This window comes from Sinohyriopsis cumingii, chromosome 6, assembly GCF_028554795.1.
Source record: "Sinohyriopsis cumingii isolate HCF-2022 chromosome 6, ASM2855479v2, whole genome shotgun sequence".
Lineage (NCBI taxonomy): Eukaryota > Metazoa > Mollusca > Bivalvia > Unionida > Unionidae > Sinohyriopsis > Sinohyriopsis cumingii.
In genome coordinates, this window is record NC_142966.1 from 135,517,453 (window position 1) to 135,525,335 (window position 7,883).

The 7,883-nt window shown below is 32.3% G+C and overlaps 1 long non-coding RNA gene across 1 annotated transcript; it reads right to left on the reverse strand.

The window, feature by feature from the left end:
* Positions 1–271: 271 nt before the first annotated feature.
* On the reverse strand, positions 272–7,493 carry LOC149798053 (uncharacterized). Its single transcript, XR_016421576.1, has 4 exons — positions 7,379–7,493; positions 4,476–4,682; positions 2,878–2,955; positions 272–481 (listed from the first exon to the last, which is right to left on the reverse strand). It is a non-coding gene; the product is annotated as an uncharacterized LOC149798053 (long non-coding RNA).
* Positions 7,494–7,883: the final 390 nt, after the last annotated feature.

The following is a 7,883-nucleotide window of genomic DNA, read 5'->3' on the forward strand; positions in this document are numbered from 1 at the left end:
TGTCTATACTGAGTATGATGAGCCTAGAACTCCATAACACTAATGGGCTTAATGTATATACCGAGTATGATGAGCCTAGAACTCCATAACATTAATGGGCTTAATGTCTGTACCGCGTATTATGGGCCTAGAATTCCATAACGTTAATGGGCTTAATGTTTATAGTGAGTATGATGGGCCTAGAGAGATCACAACTGGTTGTGGAGAAGGAATGAAATCTAGACTTCTGATTCCTTAAATCGTATCGACAATTATCATAAGTGTTCCAAATACTAATAAATAAACCAATTTGCTTGCATGCTTTATTTATAGGCTGATATAATAATGTTTACAACTAAAATGCTCATAACAGTTCCAACACATATCACAACGTGAGAAAACAAGCTCGATTGTATTGAAAATGTTCATGAGAAAGTTCTGAAGAACATGCCGTGTCACTATCCAGTCGCTTCCGTTTCCAAATAGTAGTGTAATTTGAAACCTGAAAAAGGAAGTAAGATGTATCAATATTTATATATGCATATATTTTATATAATATTTTTGAAAGACAGATACACATATACAGACATATGTTTTTCTTTTCTTTGTTGATTTTATATACTTTAGAAAACTGTTTACATCAGAAATACACGGACATTTATCATAAGCACTAAAATGTAATAGTAAAAATGCGAACTAACTGTAAGCATACATATTATCAGGAAGGATGAGAAACAAATATTATGTCTCGCCCGATAAAATCTATTGCCAACCCAGTCTCCTAAACTTGAACAAATACTTATATGATGGATTAATAGCCACCGATCAAATAATGAAGTAAAATTTCAAAGAAGTACATTCCCCCTCCACTATTTTTTTTTTCAGAACCAAAACGTTAGAGACAGAAGAATATAATAATATATGCAGATGCAAGGACTGCTCAGGCAAAGAAAATTACGCCCCGAGCAAGCTGACTAAACCACTGATACAATCACAAATCGTCTTACAGAACACGAAGGGAATAAGAATGAAATGAAATAAAAGCTTCGATAGTACTAAAAGAAAAGCTATTATCAAATGAGTAAATAGTTTCGAAACGTACATTTTCATAACACAATTGTAACGATGAGTACATGCGAAACATTTGAGAATGGACTGTATATGTTTCACTGAAGAGTTTACGAGGCGTGTAAGTAAGCACGTTAAATTAAATAATATAACCAGGTTATTACCGCTACACAGAACCAAACAATGCATTACACTAACTTTGGAGCAAACCTATTGCACATCAGCATATACGCTCTTTATTTATTTGAAATTCAAACTTCGAAACCAATCTCCACTACAACAATGTATATAGAGACAATCGAAGGAGAAATTATTCCCAAAATGTATCTAGTAGAAAAGATTAAACGCTGTTTGGTTGGAATTATCCAAAAATGTACAATTATCATATTGCTATCAGAAATTTGTAACCAACGTAACTGAAGCATATATTGGTTATTACTAAAAGTATAACATATAAGCGAAAATGAACTCGAAGGAAATAAACCCTTGTGTGAGCTAGCAATGCCTTACTAAGCTTATATATTAAATTAGCATAAAAGCAACATGCAAAGAGTCATGTTGGAAACAGGTTTGCTGGTAGCTATTTTTTTGAAAATGTTTATTGTGCCTTTATGTCAAAATGTTGAGGATGAAGTGTAAGCAATCAATTTTCATAGGGGAATAACTGTGTTTATTGAACAATTAGTCTTAATACCATCATGATTAACAAGGAAATATATGAGCATTAATATTTTTTACTTGTATGACAGATAGTTCATTTTTATTCATTCGTCGATTTAGATAAATATTTCCATGCTTTCTGTTGCAGGGTTTATATAAACATAACACGAGAATTACTGCCTTTGTTTTATCAATACGGGTATTTCAAACTGAATTATACTTCCCATGAATACTATCCCTGATATTGCAAATGTTGTGCCGAAATTCGTATATGAAACGAAGTAATACCAGATTGCCCTGTACGACTAGGTGATTATAATTTATCTCATATCTTGTGAACTGAAATATACGTTTGTCATTTTCATTACAACGAGCATAATCATGTATTCACCTATAACCTTCTTGTTTCTTTTTGATCTATTATTATTTTATTTTTCATTGTACACTGCCAGTTATTGATCTTTGGTACTATAGCAATGCTTGAATTGCATGAAACTCAAATGAACTCTGTGTGTGTGTGTGTGTGTGCTCAGGTCATCCATACGCTGTTAAAATATTCATAATCATCGGTCAACATATAGGGCAGTGGTTATTATGTCATTCTGTTGTGTGTCTTCATGACTGTTATGTTTGGCATCTTTTCAACTTTTAATCAATTCGAGAAGTAAAGTAATACATGAAATTGGCTCAAAATTCCATGCGCAGTTTGTTCTTCTAAGTTGTGTTGGAAGTAAGATTCATTTGGAATTAATTAATTGATCCTATCTTACCTGATGGATCACATATTATTGAAATATAAGCCTATACAAAGTTTGAAATGTAGACCCCACGCAAAATCGAACAAAACATAAAAAAACAAATCAAACAACAACAATAAAAACGAAAAACTACCAAGGGATGTCTGGGTTTTTCATGGAAACAAAATTCCGATTCACCTTCTCTCCACGACCCAATCACTTAAAAATATATATTATATCTAGGTAAGATAAAATATATCCTGGTTCGAAAGAAAATCACAGTCCCTTTGAAGTCATCTTCCCTCCAGGAAATGTATTGGTCGGACCCTAAACAGTTACTGTATTCATGTATCTGTAGTTATGCAGTGCAAGCCGTATAAAATGAAAAACTTTTAAAACAAAATAAATGCACAATATTACAACTTATACTTACAAGTTTATTATCCGGTTCTGGTGTTATTGCCGCTGGATAAGTTGGTAATGATAGGCAGAATTATGGCGAGGATTATCACTGTAACGAATCAACAATTGAAATGGTTTACATGGAATATTCATTCACATAGGATTACCGCTGTAACGAAAAGTCAATTTAAATGATCACAATGGAATGTTCAATTACATAGGATTATCACTGTAACAAAAAGTCATTTGAAAATTAGTAGCTTGGAATATTCGGCTAAAGTGACCAATTTGTATTTATTTAAAAACGAAATTAATTCTATATTCAACCTCAAATATTTTTGTCCAGGATTTGCTAAACAAATATCACAATTAGACGCTTATACTTATATCTAGTATGGCCTAAGTTAGAAATTATCATATATAATCTGTTAATATGATGATAAGCCCAAATTTAGTAATCAGCACACAATCCGTATTCATACAATTGAAGCTATATCTATTAACAATATAGTTTACTAATAATAAAACAGACCCCCAACTTTAAATACATTTATTATTCTGGCCTCCTGGTTTAATCATTGGAAAAATGCTATATACGTATTTATTTGTTTTGTAATTAGAGCTTACGATTATAAAAATCCATTTAAATGCACACCTATGTTAATATTATTTCCCTTTGAAATTTTATTTCTTTATTTCTGCATTTATGTTGTATAAACTCTTTCACATTTCTATAAAATTTAAACATTTTCAGTTCGCGGTTGGCGATATTTGTATCAATATATGTTTTGAGGGTACTACGCATTCCAACAGGTTCATATTTCTCCAAAAATGTTAAGGTCTTTGTTCTCTTTTTTTCCATTACTTAAAATGAGCCAAGCAGAAGATAAATATTGTGATAGAGTTTAACTGATAGGAGCAGAAAGATTACATCATGACAATTACAAATAGGTAAAGCGTTAATCAAGTTCCACCTAATCAAGCAATGACATTACTCTTCTGTAGTTTCTAAAACTCCACCAGAAAATGACTGTGTCGAAAACATTTCAGAGATGTTTTGGATGCAACGCAAATTAATGTATACGAGATCACAAGTACATGTGTTTGCGCACTTCACTGATCAGCTCTTCAAACTGCAGAGGTCATTAATGTTACAGTTACATTAATTTTACAAAATTGACGTTTAGGGCTTAGTTAAAAGCTAAATGTGAATCAATTGGGCAAATATTTGGTGACGTCTGATAGCTAAAGGAATAATTGTTTGTTGTATTGACAGTTGATTAACTACTTGTGCATGTACATATGTGTAATTAGAGTAAGATAATCTAGATTCAACTACAAATGATAATTAATTACAATGCATAGATTTTGCTGTACTCGTGTTGCCAAAATGCATTCGGTAATGACCAGTAAGGGCACATTCAGCTTATCATAAATTATCATTAAAGCAACATTTATATGTGACAAATATCCTTTTAAAACACATGCAAACATGTAAAAGACTGACAGAACATAACATCTATTTGGATGTAAACAAATAATATATATATATATATATATATATATATATATATATATATATATATATATATATATATATATATTTTTACCCTGCAATCAAATACTTACAAGGAAATATGAATTGGAGGATACCACCGATTCCGCCGCCGCTATATCCTCCGCCAAATCCGCCTCCACCGAACCCGCCAATACCTTTCCCACCATATCCACCAGCAATTACTGGATATGCTCCTGCATAGCCGTATCCGGTACCATATGTAAGGCCAACAAGGCTTATAATAACTAGGGCAATTAGAACCATTAACTTTGCCATGGCTTCAACGAAATAAAATACTATAGTCAATACGCTAATGAAGAATTCGTTTTTAAATATCAATCATTGATTAATTCATTAGTTAATAAAAATTTGAGTAATCATTGAAATGCGTGTTAATTCATTGATATAATCATAATTGTAATTCAGAAGCAAAGAACACTGTGAAATTGTATTTAAATAGAATGTTACCTGTATAGGTGAATTACTGCACTGTGCGTTTTCTGGTATTATGACTAAGTGAATAATATAACGAAATTATGTCAATATATCTGTTTTCACAAAATAAGCTTAAAAGCTTTTACCAATAGAATAATATCTGCAAGCACTTCATCCTGATCTCCATGAGGGACATTTTAAAATATAAGTATAAATCAATCAATTAATCTGTATTTTCTCAACAAGGAGAGTTCACTTAGAAATACAGAGAACAGTAAAGACAAAGAGAAGTACAACAACTTACATTGATGATTTACAACATCATTCCAGAAAGTTAATAATACATATAAAACTAATACAGATGAGGAAAAATGACACATTACCGTTGTATATAAATCCACAAATAAGGAAATAGGAGGCGGAAAAAGAAAAGTGTTATAACAGTACGGACACATTAATGATAATGCCTTTTAACGGCTTTGCTTTCAAAATAGGGTCTTATAGGTACAAAGGCTTGCAAGAAGCTGAGCTGGAATGTTCTGCTGTTGATTAATATTTGGTCTTCATGCTAAGGAGTACACTTGTTATACAAGGACAAGCAATTTGAACAAACAGATCTGAAAATGGTAAATTTGTTTGTCCAGTTTATGTTCAAGAGCAATTCATAAGAGTTTTAGTAGCTATGGCTCGTCGTTACTTTAAGTTCTATGTTTAGTTCAAGTCCAAACTTGTCAAGCATGTATCAATGAAAGTCGTTGGCAATTTGTCTTGTTAACATACATGATGTGACCACGTGCTGAAGGATGTCGGTATACTGATGACCACAGTTTAAACAATGAATAATATCTTGACTTGAATACCCACATGGATACAATAAGCCTATAATTTTCGTTCATTACTATAATTTATGATTCAGTACAGAGTGGAAGAGCGAATTGGTGATTGTAACTGTTGAAATCTAGAAGAAACACGATGTCTATTGATTATGCCTATTGATTGATTATGCCTATTGAACTAACAAATTAAAGAATTATCTTAACACTCCATATCCAGTGTCTTCATCAATTATCATTAATCCTAGACAATATTCTTCCAGAACGTAGGCTATTTTTCATGGAATAGTGATGAAATTTAAAGCGATGAACTCACCTCAAAATTGAATAATGTTGAGTTGTCTATCGATCAGCTGTAAACTTAATGTTAGGTTCAAAGAGTCGAAGCAGTTATAACAAAATATTCAGAAGACTTCAAGAACCATTCGTACAAAATTTGTTTTTGGATTAGTATATTTCTGCACCAGACGGTAATACAGTCCTATTCTTTTCAAGTTAGAGTTTATTCGTACGGTCTTAAATGAACTAAGTCATCGTGTCAGTGCATTCAAACAAAGTCAAGCTACATTGTAGTTACGTTTAGCTTCAAAGACCTGTTTATTTCGAGCAGTACTATGACTATGGTAGAATCTGACTGAAATCAAGCTAATATATTTCTTGTCCTTCAAAACTGTCGATGATATCAAGGAGGGCGACTATAGGTGGTATTATTCATTGGTTTCCTCGGTATCTTTTTGTAACGTTTCTTTGTAACTTCTTGTGCTACTTGCATCTCTTAGGATACGAATATATTAATTGAACATGCATATTTTAATTATTAGATTTAAATAGGCAATATTGTTAGTTACAGCATAATATTAAAATAATGTCCTCAAAATTTAATGTATGCCAGCCAAGGAAACTGTACTGTAAATGTAACCTTAAATCATTTTTTCTCTGTGTTTATTAATGTTGCCATATAATTATATTCTATCCTTTGCACATAACAAATTACACTATTTACGATACCTGCCTCTGTGTCAATATGAATGTGATATGATGTAAAATTATTTTAAAAGTTTGAGGGAGATCAATAATTATATATAGGCTGCAGCCTTTAATTATACTAGCGCATGCACACACACACACACACACACACACACACACACACACACACACACGACACGACACGAATACAACACTGAACCAATGATGCTGTGACACCAGGTTCGTATTCCGTAATCTCAAATTTCCTAAGGGTTAAAGCTCGGAATCGCACTTCATAAAAGTATACCTGACTAGTTAATTCGTGACTATTGGGTAGATAAATCTGCAGATTATTACACTATATTTTCTTTCCCCTCTTTATAGAATAGTTTCGTTACTGCCTAATAATGTCAGTATTGTTCAAATCCTTAAAAATCGAGAAATATTGTTAAAGATTGAATATATTGATGATGCGTCATACAGGGCGCTGGCACCGATCCTCATTTGATGACATACAAACTTTAATATACACTTGAATGTATGAGTTGTTTTTATAGACTGTACTGCAAATGTAACCTTAAATCATTTTTTATTTTTGTATATTAGTTATATAGTTATTTTTTTTGTGCTTATTGTCAATTTTTCTGAATTTAGGAATTAGAAAGCGAATCCAATCCACTTGCATATATTTTATATAATGTGTCTATCTCAAGTTTCTGAAGTATACCGTAAATGCTTACCTGAATCTGTGTGCAGATCAGTATCTCCTGCCTATTTCCTTCCACCAAATCGTTGTGAAATTATTGCGACAAGTTGGTAGATAGCTTCGTCTTTTATATAAGTATACAGTGGCACACCTCTGAAAGCAGACGAACATGATTGAATCAGCGACTGGCCGGAAATTCGACATAAAACACATTTCCGTGTACTTCTAATTTTTAACAGGAAATGAAATATGCAAAAGCGATCTTTCTAATCTCATTAAATGTGGGAATCAAAACATAACGCACTTTTGGGTGGCCAGACACTTAGTCATTCCAATAAGTGTAATAGTATGAAATCATTAGGGAAGCGTAAGTACTTTCCTCGAAACACTCAACTGATGTGTAATGCGCGTGTCCCTATTCTAACAATTCAACTTGCTAGCAAATATATTTACCAGATGCCTTTGGAAGCTGATGTCTGAGACGGGAAACAAATATTGAGTTTGCTAGTAACGCAGACAGTAAATAAAACAAATGGAAA